The sequence below is a fragment of the Homarus americanus genome, unplaced genomic scaffold, assembly GCF_018991925.1.
Source record: "Homarus americanus isolate GMGI-L3 unplaced genomic scaffold, GMGI_Hamer_2.0 scaffold44240, whole genome shotgun sequence".
Lineage (NCBI taxonomy): Eukaryota > Metazoa > Arthropoda > Malacostraca > Decapoda > Nephropidae > Homarus > Homarus americanus.
In genome coordinates this window covers 325170-338768 of record NW_024734769.1, presented here as the reverse complement: position 1 = coordinate 338768, position 13599 = coordinate 325170, and the positions used below count along the sequence as shown (strand labels likewise).

Below are 13599 nucleotides of genomic sequence, written 5' to 3'. Positions count from 1 at the left end.
GGCCTAACAAGTGTTGGAGGTGTGGCCTAGTAAGTGTTAAGGGCGTGGCCTGATAAGTTTTGGGGGCGTGACTGATAATTGTTGGGGGCGTGACTGATAATTGTCGGGGGCCTGTCCTGACAGGCGTTGGGGCGTGGCCTGGCTCTACAGGGAAGGTGAGGGTGAAGGTATAGTGTGAGCGACTCAGTAAGCCAGTTAGTGCTGGGACAGTTTTCAGCGCGGTTGGTTGTACGTCCTCCCTCCCGCTGGGTCTCTCGGTTATATTGTCTTGGCCGCTATGAACTTATGGTAATAGAAAACAACGTTTGTTGTGATCCTGTCTTAGTTTATATAAATAGTTATGTAGTAAGTTATTTTTTTATAAGTTAACATTATGGTTAGACTAATATAGACAAATGAAATGTAGACAAGTGCAAATGTTGTTTTAAACAAATAACAAACAACTGCACACCGTTGTCACCGACTCTTAGTAAACAAGAATTATAGACCACTTGCTGTACCAGAGAATATTGTGTGTTAACAACTGTAGTGTGTCACATTAAAATGGCAAGTGGCATAACAGCGATACTCTAACGTTAACAAAGCCCACAGCACGTACCATAGATGTTAACACTACGTCAGAGAGACAAAACAGGGACCAACAGATCGTTATCGACAGTATTAAGGCATCTTTAGTGAAGAACTCTGAACTTTACAGACGGCGACACTCACCAACCTCGAGAAACTTGAGGTATGGATGAACCAGAGAAATACTGTAAAACGACATGAAGATCTATAGTACAACTGTGAGTATATTTTCTCCACCAGTGACCCGAGTATCACCACTGCTTTCGTGTAAATCATCATCTGTATTCAAGGAAAGTTACATTGCTCAAACCCTTTTGTATTAACATTAGATCTGTATTAACAAGTAGCCAGCCAGCAACGATGGCTGAGCTTGCACCACCTGCCTCACCCACCACTATATTGTGGGAACACAGTTTATTGCTCAGAATTATTCAATTATCTTAGCGGTGAACATCTTACTTTTCTGGCACAGTTCACAGAGTTACTGTATACTGCTCCTTATGTACAGTACCTTGTGATGTACACAGTACCTTATGATGTACACAGTACCTTGTGATGTACACAGTACCTTGTGGTGTACACAGTACCTTGTGATGTACACAGTACTTTGTGGTGTACACAGTACCTTGTGATGTACACAGTACCTTGTGATGTACACAGTACTTTGTGGTGTACACAGTACCTTGTGATGTACACAGAACCTTGTGATGTACACAGTACCTTGTGGTGTACACAGTACCTTGTGATGTACACAGTACCTTGTGATGTACACAGTACCTTATGATGTACACAGTACCTTATGATGTACACGGGGTGGTGGTGAGGGAGATGGGGAGGGAGATGGGGAGAGAGGTAGTGAGGGACGTAGTGTGGGAGATGGGAAGGGAGATGGTGAGGAAGGTGGTGAGGAAGGTGGTGAGGGAGGTGGGGAGGGAGATGGTGAAGGAGGTGGTGAGGGAGATGGGAGGGAGGTGGTGAGGGAGGTGGTGATGGAGGTGGTGAGGGAGTTGGTGTAGGAGATGGTGAGGAGAGTGGGGAGGTGGTGAGGGAGGTGGTGAGAGAGATGGTGAGGGACGTGGTGGGGAGATAGTGAGGAAGGTGGTGACGAGAGTAGTGTTAGAGATGATGGGAGGGAGGTGGTGAGGGAGGGGTGAGGGAGGGAGATGGGAGGGGAGATGGTGAGGAGGTGGTGGGTGAGGGAGGTGGTGAAGGTGGTGGGGGAGGGGAGATGGTGAGGAAGGTGGTGAAGGAGATGGTGAGGGGGGTGGAGGGAGATGGGAAGGAGGTGGTGGTGAGGAAGGTGGTGAGGGAGATGGGAGGAGATGGTGAGGAAGGGGGGGATGGGGAGGAGGAGGGAGGGAGGTGGTGAGGGAGGGAGGTGAGGAGAGATGGTGAGGGTGGTGAGGGGTTAGGGAGTGATGGTGGTGGGAGGGAGGGATGGTGAGGAGTGTGGGGGAGAGGGTGAGGGAGATGGGAGAGGGGATGAGGGAGGTGGGAGGGGAGATGGTGGGGGGAGGTGTGTGGTGGGAGAGTGGAGTTGAGGTGGTGAGGAGGTGAGGGGAGGGAGGGTGGAGGGTGAGATGGTGGTGAGGAGGGGGTGAGGGAGTGGGGAGGTGGTGAGGGAGATAGTCAGGGGGATAGTGAGGGAGTAGTGAGGGGAGATGGTGGGAGTTAGTGAGGGAGATGGTGTGGGGAGATGGTCAGGGGAGGTGGTGGGAGATGGAGAGGCAGGTGGTGGGGAGGGTGAGATGGTGAGGAGGTAGTGAGGGAGATGGTGATGTAGGGGAGGTAGGAGGGGAGATGGTGAGGGAGGTGGTGAGGGAGATTGTGAGGGAGGTAGTGAGGGAGGTGGTGAGGGAGATGGTGGTGAGGGAGGTGGGAGGGAGATGAGGTGAGGTAGGGAGGAGGTAAGGGAGGTAGTGAGGGAGGTGGTGAGGGAGATTGTGAGGGAGGTAGTGAGGGAGGTGGTGAGCGGTAGCACAAAAGTTGTACAGAATCGATTTCACAACGGGTCAGTATAACTAACCCCCGTGATCAGGATATTATGGCATTGAATGTTACACAGAATTTCTAATATATTCTTCGTTTAGTTCTACACAAAGAGGGTAACTTATTCGCAACTGCGTGAGTATAGGAGTGTGAGGCAGTATATCTGGCCGCACACTTGTTATTCACATATGAGTGTGAGGTATTCAAGCACATTGTGTGTTTGGTTCTATACATGGGAGTTGATATAGCTACTACGCTGTAAGTGCAAAAAAAGTGGATACAATGTTAATATGTCAGCTATCTTGCCATTCGCGTTAGAGTGTTTTGCCATTTCACACACAGTGTGCTTGGACCTGTCTCTAAAAGGTTCTATCTTCACACAGTCGAGGACGTGGTGTTCGAATGTGTGGCCATATGTCTGGCCACACACTTTTCATTTAGTCTTGTTCACATCTGCTTGAGGAACATACTGCCAGAGTTACTTGTATCCTAACCTTAGTGTAGCGGTTACAACAACTTGCAATCTAGTGATCTTGTTACTTGCTCCATATACATGTTTTATTTGATACATCTCATTATGGTCGACAGTAGATCGACTAGTGCCTGTTTGCACCTGTCTGGTTTCGTCAAATTCATCAATAAGTTCCTTCCTAATTACAGTTTTAAAGGTTATTTTTTATAGTCCCAGATTGTATTCAACGGTGTCTTTGTTAGACGCGAGTTTGGCGAGGGCATCAACTCTGTCATGTTCTTTGAGGCCTATGTGAGAGGGGATCCACAACAGTTTAATCTGACACCCCGGTCAACAAGGTACGCATATTTGTGTCTGGCTTCAGAGATAAGCGCGTGACAACTTGAGTCGAGGGTGTCAAGGGCAATTAGTGAGGATAGAGAGTCAGTGATGATGAGACTGTCAGTAACAGTGGTTTCAATAAATTTAATAACTGTGAGTATGGCAACTTATTCAGTTTATAGAGTGGATGCCCAGTTGTTAATTCCAACTCCTTTTTTAATTGTATTACCGCCAGGTTGAGTCACAACGACAGCACTTCCAGCCCTCCCACAGGCGGTGTTAAGAGATCTATCAGTGTAGATGGTCTGTGTGATGTTATCATCAGTCTGTAGAGTGTGTATGTGTTCAAGAGCTCTCACTTTGGCAATGAGTTGGCGATAAAGATTTTGCATAATATTTTTTTTTTTAGGCGGATATGTCGGTATTGTGGAAGGAAGCGCTGTTGTGTCTCAGCTTTGCACAGGTGGTCTAGTCCAAACATCTTCATATGTGTAGCTGTAGTTTGGATCCATTTATATTCACCAGTCCCATGGTTCGTACATTCTAGCAATTTTAAGGAAATAATGTTATCAGGATCACCACGCAAAAGCCTCAGGGCTATCATGAGGTTGACTTCAATGATTCTACCCTTGACATTGGGTATACCAAGTTCTTTTCTCTTATTAAGTACTTTAGTGCCCATGAGGCATCTTAGGATAATTCTGGGGGCTTTATTTTGCATTTTTCGAGCTTGTCAATACCTTTCCCGTCACGAAGGACCAGGGCTGGTGCGTGGTAATCTATCAGAGATCTTATATAGCCTAGGTACATTAAACAATTCTAATATTAGTACCATAGTGCGGACTGTACCCCGCTACACATCTAAGAGGTTTCAGTCTGTCAGTACATTAGCGGGTTAGCTGTTGTATGGCAGGTAGGGTACAAGGGACGGAAACACCAAGATATTTAAAAGAAGAAACATAGTCAATAGTGTTGTTACCTATCTTGAACTTGGCGGGGCCGCGTTTGCGGTTACCAGCTTGTTTGTTGAACACCTTAGTTTTCTCAGTGTACACAATAACACCGAGGTTCTCACAGTCTGCATGTACATGTTTCAGGGTGGTTTGCATTTTACGATAAGTATGAGAATATTATCAGCATAGCTGATTGTGATATTGCTGGGGTTGTCTGGTATTAAATTTAATAATGCTTTCGTAAGAACATTAAATAAAGTGGAACTAAGTACTCCACTTTGGGGGGGTGCGAAGTTGCATATCTTTAACTTCACCTTTGTAACCCTGAAACAGTGCAACAGCACTTCTGTTGGTTAGGTAACCACTTATCCAGTGTAACAATATCAGTTGCCAATGGGTAATATGAAATGCAACTTTTAGGTCAAGAAATGTGGGTTATCTGTGCCTTTCATCACCATGCACAGTTTGGAATGTGGTGATGCAATTATGTACACCTTTACCATGGGTGACGCCATTTATGTTAGGAGACATGTGTTCTCTAATTCTATATAAGTCTGCCAAGAAGCATCATCTCAAAAGTTTTACAAAGGCAGCTGGCTAGTGATATGGGACGAAAGGCATCAGGCTGTCCTGGTTTCGGTATTGATACGACAATACTGTTGGTCCATGATATGGGTAGTTAGCCTACGGCATGACTCATATTGTACAATGCAATAATGGATTGCCCGGCACACTCTTTAGTAATCTGATGATATTGTAGGTTACTCCGTCCTCCCCAGGGGCAGTAGACCTACCCCTGGTGAGGGCGGCGTCAAGCTCCCACTGAGTATATGGAACATCACACTCATCGTGCTGTTTGCCCAGTGTCACGGATTTTATTAGTCTGGATGGCGTATAATGTTATGATATTATTATTATGTTTCTTAATTTCTTGCCGTAGAATTCGATACCTTCACACTAGTTACTTACAGGAGATTATGGTGTATCTACGTAGAAATTCACTCCACCACTCGACATTCCATGATTTATACTTGATAAATGATGATTTAATGAGTTCCATTAATTTTCAACATCCATCTAAGTTATTGGTTGTACTTTGTCATAACCAATCAGTCATTACCTTTAGTAATAATAAGATAGGATCACAGATACGGGCAGATAATTGCACTTACATTTATTTGGCCAGCTTCCATACAATGATTTACAATTTGCAGGGATATATGAGTCACTCACATTCACGCCGTAATAAAATTAATCTTCTAAAGACGGAATTTTCAACTTGGGACACACCTGTGATTACTCTACTATGGGTATGACTTAACAGAGCCTTAATTCTTCAAGTGATACATTTATTGCCAGCCTGGATCGCTCTTGTTGCAACCAGGCTTCCACACTTCCACACGTGATCTTTCCACGGGGAATACAAACCTTGGGTTGGCACACTTAGTCTCGTGTCACTGACAGTCCACAGGACGGGGTCACGGTAAAGGACACTGTAGCGTCCCGTTCCCTTCAGGGAGGGGTGGATGAGGACGTCTTAACTAACCCATGGTCGAGGGCAATGGTTCCCAAACACGGGGTCGTGACCCCAAATGGGGTCGCAGGATGCATCATAAAGGGTCGCATAGTGGTCATGGGGTCGCTGGGGTCGCATAGAGCTCATAAGATCGCTGAAGTCACTTGTGTCTTGCGGCGGTCAGACGCACTTGGAAACTCACGCCAACCTTGCTGTACTGTCAGAAGAGGCTCGCAGAAGAATTTTTCATTATCGTTACAACAATTTGACTAAGTCTCAGTCTGTTCTGACCAGAGCTCTGTCTCAAAAAGCGAAGATGGAAATCTTTTCATATAAGACAACTTTCCTCATTTCTCAGCAGAAACGTCCTTTCACGGAGGGAGAGATCGTTATTAAGCCAGCCTTAAGAAGCTTCTGTGTTATATTTGTAGGTGAACTATTTTCCAAGAAGATAACTGAAGCTGCTGAAGGTTGTACTTTGAGTAATAACACAACAACAAGACACACCCAGTGCACTGCAGCAGACCTGAAGGATCAAATTTTGGAAGACTTCAGAAATTCCCCATGGACAGCACTGGCAGTAGATGAGTCAATGGATATTACATCACAGCCGCAGTTTCTGACCATTGGAAGGTTTCTTAAGGAGTCCTCAGTAGTTGAGGAACTGCTTGCTTACATTGCACTTGAAACCACCACGAGAGGAGGGGATATTTTCAATGCTATAGATAAGTTTTTCACAGAAAATAACATGGACCGAAGTAAAGTAAGTGAATGTAGCGTGGATGGTGCTCCATCAATCATAGGGAAGAACATAAGATTATATGGAATAATATCAAGATTGCATCCGAAAATTAAAACAAATCACTGCATCATCCATCGTTGGAGTTTATCATCAAAAGACCTGTCTCCGAGCTTCTCTGATGTGATGCAGGTAGTTATAACAACTGTCAACTACGTCAAGGCTAGGGACCTGAACACGCGCTTATTCAAGCAGTTGTGCATTGCTGAAAATAGTGAACACAAGACACTGCTGTCAGAAGGCTCTCACAGGAAAAGACCTTGGAAAGGGTTTTCCTTCTTCGAAATAAACTAGCAACCTCCCTCCAGGATCAGGGTCATAAGAATGCTCATTATTTTCGTGACCACCACTTCCTTGCTCGCCTGACAGACGTGTTTGATCATGTCAACAAACTCAATACTGAACTTCAAGGAAAAGGTAAATGAGTGTTTGAACTTCAGTGAGCAATAAGGGCGTTTGTCAGCAGATACTCCAAGAACAAGGTGAAGCTGACAGTTTTGTCTTTTCCATCACTACTTGGAATTCACAGCTACGATAGATGTTGATTCTGATGAAACACTAGATCTCACGGAGGACAAACACGATTTGCTGGAATATTTACAGAACCTGACAACAATCTTCAATGACAGATTCCCTGAGTTGTTTACAGAGTCTTTTAATTTTGTTCAGTTTCCGTTCAAGAGAGACGTAAAACGGTGTGGCTCTTATGCTTTTAAAATGGCAGAATTTTGACGTCTATGATGACAGAGCAAAGTTTTGGATTACTTTATCTAAGAAACATTCATCAGTAAAAAGTCGAGCTATCAAGGTTCTGGTAAAATTTGGAACCACCCATGTCTGTGAGGCAGCTTTCTCGTCAATGGTGTTTATAAAAATTTACTACCGAAACCGTATTTCAAACTTCAACTTAGAAAATTGTATGTGTGTTGCTTAACTTCCTATAGAGAATTAATCAAATGATGACGTGTACGTGTCAGATGTAAAATATGACATACTGCATACAATTTATCGCAGAATTGTAACTTGGAAAAGTATGTTATTTTGTTTGATCACATAAATGTACTCCCAGTTAATATCACAAATGCACACATGTCAAATATGAATTACGGCGGATATGATTTGTAATGAAAATTAGTTAAATATTGCTGCACCTCAAAAAGAAATATGACAGAATTGTAACGAAGAAATTGTGTGTTATTACGCTGCTTAACAACGTAATTATGTAGTCAGGCACAATGCAAAAAATTATGATATAAACAGGTCACATATTAAACATGAATTGTAACCTACTTCTGACAGTGTTTACTTGTAGACTCCTTAGTCATGTAATAAATTTCACTTTTTTTTTCAGTTAAATATATATATATATATATATATATATATGTTACGCCGTCTCTTAATTTACTTTAATATCCAAGGTTCTAGGCGTAACCAAACAAAAAAAAGTGAAGTAAATTAAAAGAGAATAAAAATAAATAAATAAAGTAAACCTTTAAGAATTTAATTAAATTAAATAATAACAATAATAAAGAGCCTCGTGGGCTGTCACAACAAATTGATTCACTATCGAAACCTTTAAGACACAAATGATACTAAAACATCGAAACTTCAACAGAACTGCTTAAACATATAGAATAAAAATAAAGCATTGGATTACGTTAACACTGCATAAACATATAAATAACTAACACTGAAAATAACTATCGTGAAACAACACTGAATTACTTAAATGTAACTAAGCAAGCACTGATGGACACATACGAGACATAAATAGGTACTCACATAGATATACCACATTGGTGGCAACAGGAACAATCACAGAAATAAAATAACGTATAAGTAACAGGTGACAAGTGTCACTCAAAAGAACGTGAACTGAATGACGAGAGGACTGGACTGAACTCTGTCTACAGGTGGAGTACTATACAGTATATAGGGTCGTTTCCCGCCAATGCGACCAGCCTGTGAAACATGGGTCGTTTAACGATGCAGATGGTCGTTAGAGAAACTAAGAATGCTTGTTACAATACTAAATGAAGAAATAAGATGGGCTTGAACAAATAATAACAGTTAAAACCTTAACAGCACAGGGTAAGGTGACTAGATTATATAATAGTAAATATAACACATCATTACAGGAATAATATGGAACAACATGGAAGCATGTTATATAAAAAAAATAGAAAAATACGACACGGTCTTAACAAAAAAATATATATATATATATATATATATATATATATATATATATATATATATATATATATATATATATATATATATATATATATATATAAAACAAAGAAGTTTGTGTGTTTTTGTGTCGGCACGAGAATCTCGGAACCTACTTTACCGATCTGTAGTGATGATGGATGGTGTTATATGTAGTGATGATGGATGGTGTTATATGTAGTGATGATGGATGGTGTCATATGTAGTGATGATGGGTGATGTTATATGTAGTGATGATGGATGGTGTTATATGTAGGGATGATGGATGGTGTTATATGTATTGATGATGGATGATGTTATATGTGGTGATGATGGATGATGTTATATGTAGTGATGATGGATGATGTTATATGTAGTGATGATGGGTGGTGTTATATGTAGTGATGATTAGACAATAAAATAATAACAGTTTAATGCTGAAAAATTATACTTTCCTGTACCGTTGTAGTGGAACTTACTTTCACCGTTAATGAACTATTGATGGAGTTTTGGGGACTGAACAGTGAGACAATGTGGAGCCTCCCAGAGGGTGGCTTCCTACCGTGTCCTGGCGAATGAGCTGCCCGGACCAAACTTGGCATGGATAGCAAGTGTCATGTGGGGATCTCAGAAAAAAACCCAACCAACCCGATCCGACACACCCGACCCGACCCGACCCGTTAAACCACACAGAGGTTGAAAAGGATGTGGAAATGTTGTAAAGTCCTCAACTGAGCTCACTAACATGGTCTACCCAAGCATTATTCACCACTACATGGATCACAAGTGGCTGCGTGAACGAGCAATTCTGGCACCAAAGAATGAAACAGTGGCTGAAATCAACATGACTCTACTCAGACAGCTTCCAGGCAGTGAGACCTCATTCAAATCTGTTGATACAGTAATCGACCAGGACCAAGCAGTCCACCCTGCAGAATTCCTTAATTCTTTGGAGCCCGGTGGAATGCCTCCTCACCACCTCACTCTCAAGATTGGAACTCCTATAATGCTCTTAAGAAATATTGAACCAAGCGAAAGAGCCGTCCGGAGGGCGACGATTCCGCTAGTGTATATATATATATATATATATATATATATATATATATATATATATATATATATATATATATATATATATATATATATATATATATATATATATATATATATATATATCACACAAACTTTACTATTTGGAGAATTTTGTGAACATATTGCAATTTTATGCGATTCCAATTACTGTACCTAAACCCTTGATCTCTACTGCATGAAGAAAGTTAACAAGGGTGTATTACACATCAGCATGATTCTTACCATTTTTAGTGTGATGGTTGGACTTGTTTTTGGCTAGATTCCATCACAATCTGGCAGGTGCATATCAGGTGTCGCATCCAACTTGTTTCTGTATTTGTTTTTGGTATCGATGAAGCGTGAGAAGTCACCTTCACACATATACGTTGTTGCAAAGGGCATTAGATGTTTCAAAGCTTCTCTTGTAATGTCAGAATATTCATGTAAATGTTTTATCCAAAAAGGAAGCAGTAAGTCCTTATGAAACATAGTTTTGAGTGTGAGGTCAGTTGATATGTCAGTTAGCTGCTCTTTTCCGTTTGTTGACAAATTTTGCTCCATTACAGTACTTGAATCCACGAATGGATTGCGCAGCCATGTGAGAGGGTCTGGCTTCTTGGGAAAATACTCTCACAAAGTATTCTTTAATTGTTTTAGGTGCTAAATTATGCTGTCTCTTGAACCTTCATCCAGTGTCAAGCCATTCTCATTTACGAATTCGTGAAGATTTGAAGAAAAAAGAAAACTTAAATTTAGTTTTTCTTTGAACAATCATTTCAAAAATCGGTATTGAGAAAGGATTTAATTTTGTCTATAAGGTTCAATATGTTGGTATTTGAACCTTGCAGTGATAAGTTCAGCTCATTTAACTTTGAAAAACTATCTGCAAGATAGGCCAGTTTCCTTCGCCAGACTTGATTTTATCAGTGAATCTACTCTTGTTTTCCTCCAGAAAAATTTGAATCTCATGTCGCAATTGAAACAAACGTGAAAGAATTTTGCCGCGGGATAACCAAAGCACCGCCGTGTGTAGTAACAGAGTAGTGTGAGTGGAGCCCATCTGGCACAGACAAGTAAACACTGGAATTAAGTGGTCGAGCTTTGATGAAATTTACCACCTTGACTACTTCATCAAGTATAACTTTTAGTTCACTTGACATTTTTTTTAACAGCTAAGGCCTCTCTATGAATGCAACAGTGTCTACTTTCTATTGCTGGTACCACATTTCTGATGAGAACCAATACACCTTTTACTGGGTCATTCATTGCTTTTGCATCGTCAGTGCAAACATTTGTGCAGAGATCCTAACTAAGATTATTTCTTTATATGAAAGTGTCCAAGATGTTAAATATATCCTGATCTTTGAAGTGGTTTCAATAACTTGGCACAACAACACATCCTTATGCACAGACTTTTCAAAAATGGTAATTCTTTTTAAGGCCAGGCCTACGGCAACACCAATCGCCATCTCTGTGTCGCGGCGACTTTGAGAGTCCACGCGTGTAGGTTTTATTTGGTATCCTAAACACTGGTCTGAAATATTGTTTTATAGAAAAATATGACGTTAAACAAATTCATTCACTTTTCACATTCACCAGTTCGATAATTTCCGGTCTGCCACTCCAGCACATTTTAACTTGTCAGGATTCTAAAATTTTCAAGTCGGACGCCGATGAGACCTGTGCTGTCCCACGGAAAACCTTGATACCTCTTCCCGGAACCCTGGGGTTGAGCGGAACACAGGTTGGGAACCACTGGTTTAGAGGGAACACTATTAGTTGTTAGTTCCCTTCATATATTGGTTTGTATATATAACGGATATATTTTTATTTATTAAAGTTGTTTGCTGTTGTGGTGGTGGTTGTTTATGTCGTTCTCTTGTTCTTAAAGAAAATGATCACCAAGATGTACAGCATGACACGGACCATCCCCAGTAATGATATATTAATGTTAAATCCTCAAAGGAACTCCATGACCGATGAAACCCGCTTAAAAATATTTATACTCTTCATAATCAATGTCTACTATAACCCAGTTGTTGATGATTTTATAGGATTATTTATCTTTATAATAATTAGACATTCACCCCGAGTCTTATTGATCCTGAGTCTTATTGACGGAGACCTTTATTGACCTCCCTGCTCTAATGCCAGGTAATGGAACCCCGCCCCCGGGCAAATATTTGGAAGGACTTTGAATGCAAATTTGAGAAACAAACAAATTTATTTGCGCCTAGTTTGCAACACTAGAAACCTCAAGTCTTATTGCAGTAAACACCCTGACTGAACCTGAATGGTTAAGTCAGGTTAAGTTAGATGAGCTATAGGGTGCTTGATATCCAGGTGAAATAGGGTGAGGTGAATCTTCTGGTGATCAGAACGGTTATCAGAACAAACTTCCAGGAAGTTATAACAATAAACAGGAACACCTATCACCATCCGGTATATATATATATATATATATATATATATATATATATATATATATATATATATATATATATATATATATATATATAAATGCGAAAAGGGTGAACAACATTAAATGTAATAACACAACGTCAACAGGTAAGTTATGGGAAAACTTTGGCAATTTTCTGAACAACTTGAGACCAAGTTGGTAAACAAAGCTTAGTTGGGCAACAAAAGTTGTTCTAAATATTGACATCAAAGTCCTCAATAAGACTCAGTAAGAGACTAAGTAAATATGTCTACTAGTTTATTCCTGATGAGACATGCCAACACAGTGCGAGTGACTAATGTTCTTCACATAACTACTTATGGCTGCCGACTGTGTTTATAGTGTGTGGTTGACCTGATGGTGTCCTGAGGTTGTTAGTGTGTTCTCACAGCACTCACAGCCGACTTAGCTATAGTTAATGGGTACAGCTGGGCTGGCGCCACACCTGTGTTTACCATGTACCGTTACCAATGCTCTCTCTCCCTGAGGTGTGAACCATGAAATCTGAAGTGTGAATTCGAAAGCGTTTGTTAATGAACGTGAGGGAGAAGGGAGGGGTGTGTCGGGGTAGGTGTCTTTCTGTTGGGGGGATGGAGACGGGGTACTGGAGGTGAGGAACACCTTACCTACAACACGAATTCATCCTTCTCTCTCATCCTACTGTAACTTCAGTATTTTCATCTGGCTAGTGCGAGACGATCACACTCAGTTGAGGAAACCCCCGTCCGTACTGTCAAAGAATTATTCTGCATTATAATCTCTCCCAACTGATATACTGTACACTTTCCCTATTCATCCACAGTACCTCGTCTCCCCTCCCACCGCTACAGTAAGACACCTACCCCAACACAACCCCTCCCCTGTCCCCCCCGTTCACTAACAAATGCTTCGAATTCACACTTCAGATTTCATGGTTCACACTTCAGGGAGAGAGAGCATTGGTAACGCTACGTGGTAAACGCAGGAGTGGAACCAACTTGTTAACACAGATAATTATATACGTTAATATTATGTAAATAATAATGTTCGTTTGTTCATTTTTGTGGCCAACAATATAATTTACCCAACATGCATGAATTTGTTATTTTTTATAGTTAATGATATGTTAAACAATATTCCTTACGAGATTAAATTTTCTCTGTTGGTTAAGTGACGTGTTTAGTATTAAGTATACAATGTGGGACCCGTACAGGAGCTCTTACCAACCCAGGGCGGGAAGTGAGCGTCGACCAGGTGGAG

General features: G+C 41.1%; 1 protein-coding gene across 4 annotated transcripts in view; it reads left to right on the top strand.

The window, feature by feature from the left end:
• Positions 1-205: 205 nt before the first annotated feature.
• LOC121870502 (lachesin-like) overlaps positions 206-13599 on the top strand; it is a 72422-nt gene continuing 59028 nt past the window's right edge. For 2 of the 4 annotated variants that reach the window (XM_042372334.1, XM_042372335.1), the window contains exon 1: positions 360-785. The gene's annotated coding sequence lies outside the window, so the exon portion shown is untranslated. Of the gene's footprint in view, positions 289-359; positions 786-13599 lie in introns of those variants that run through there. The other 2 variants (XM_042372333.1, XM_042372332.1) reach the window with 2 other exon arrangements.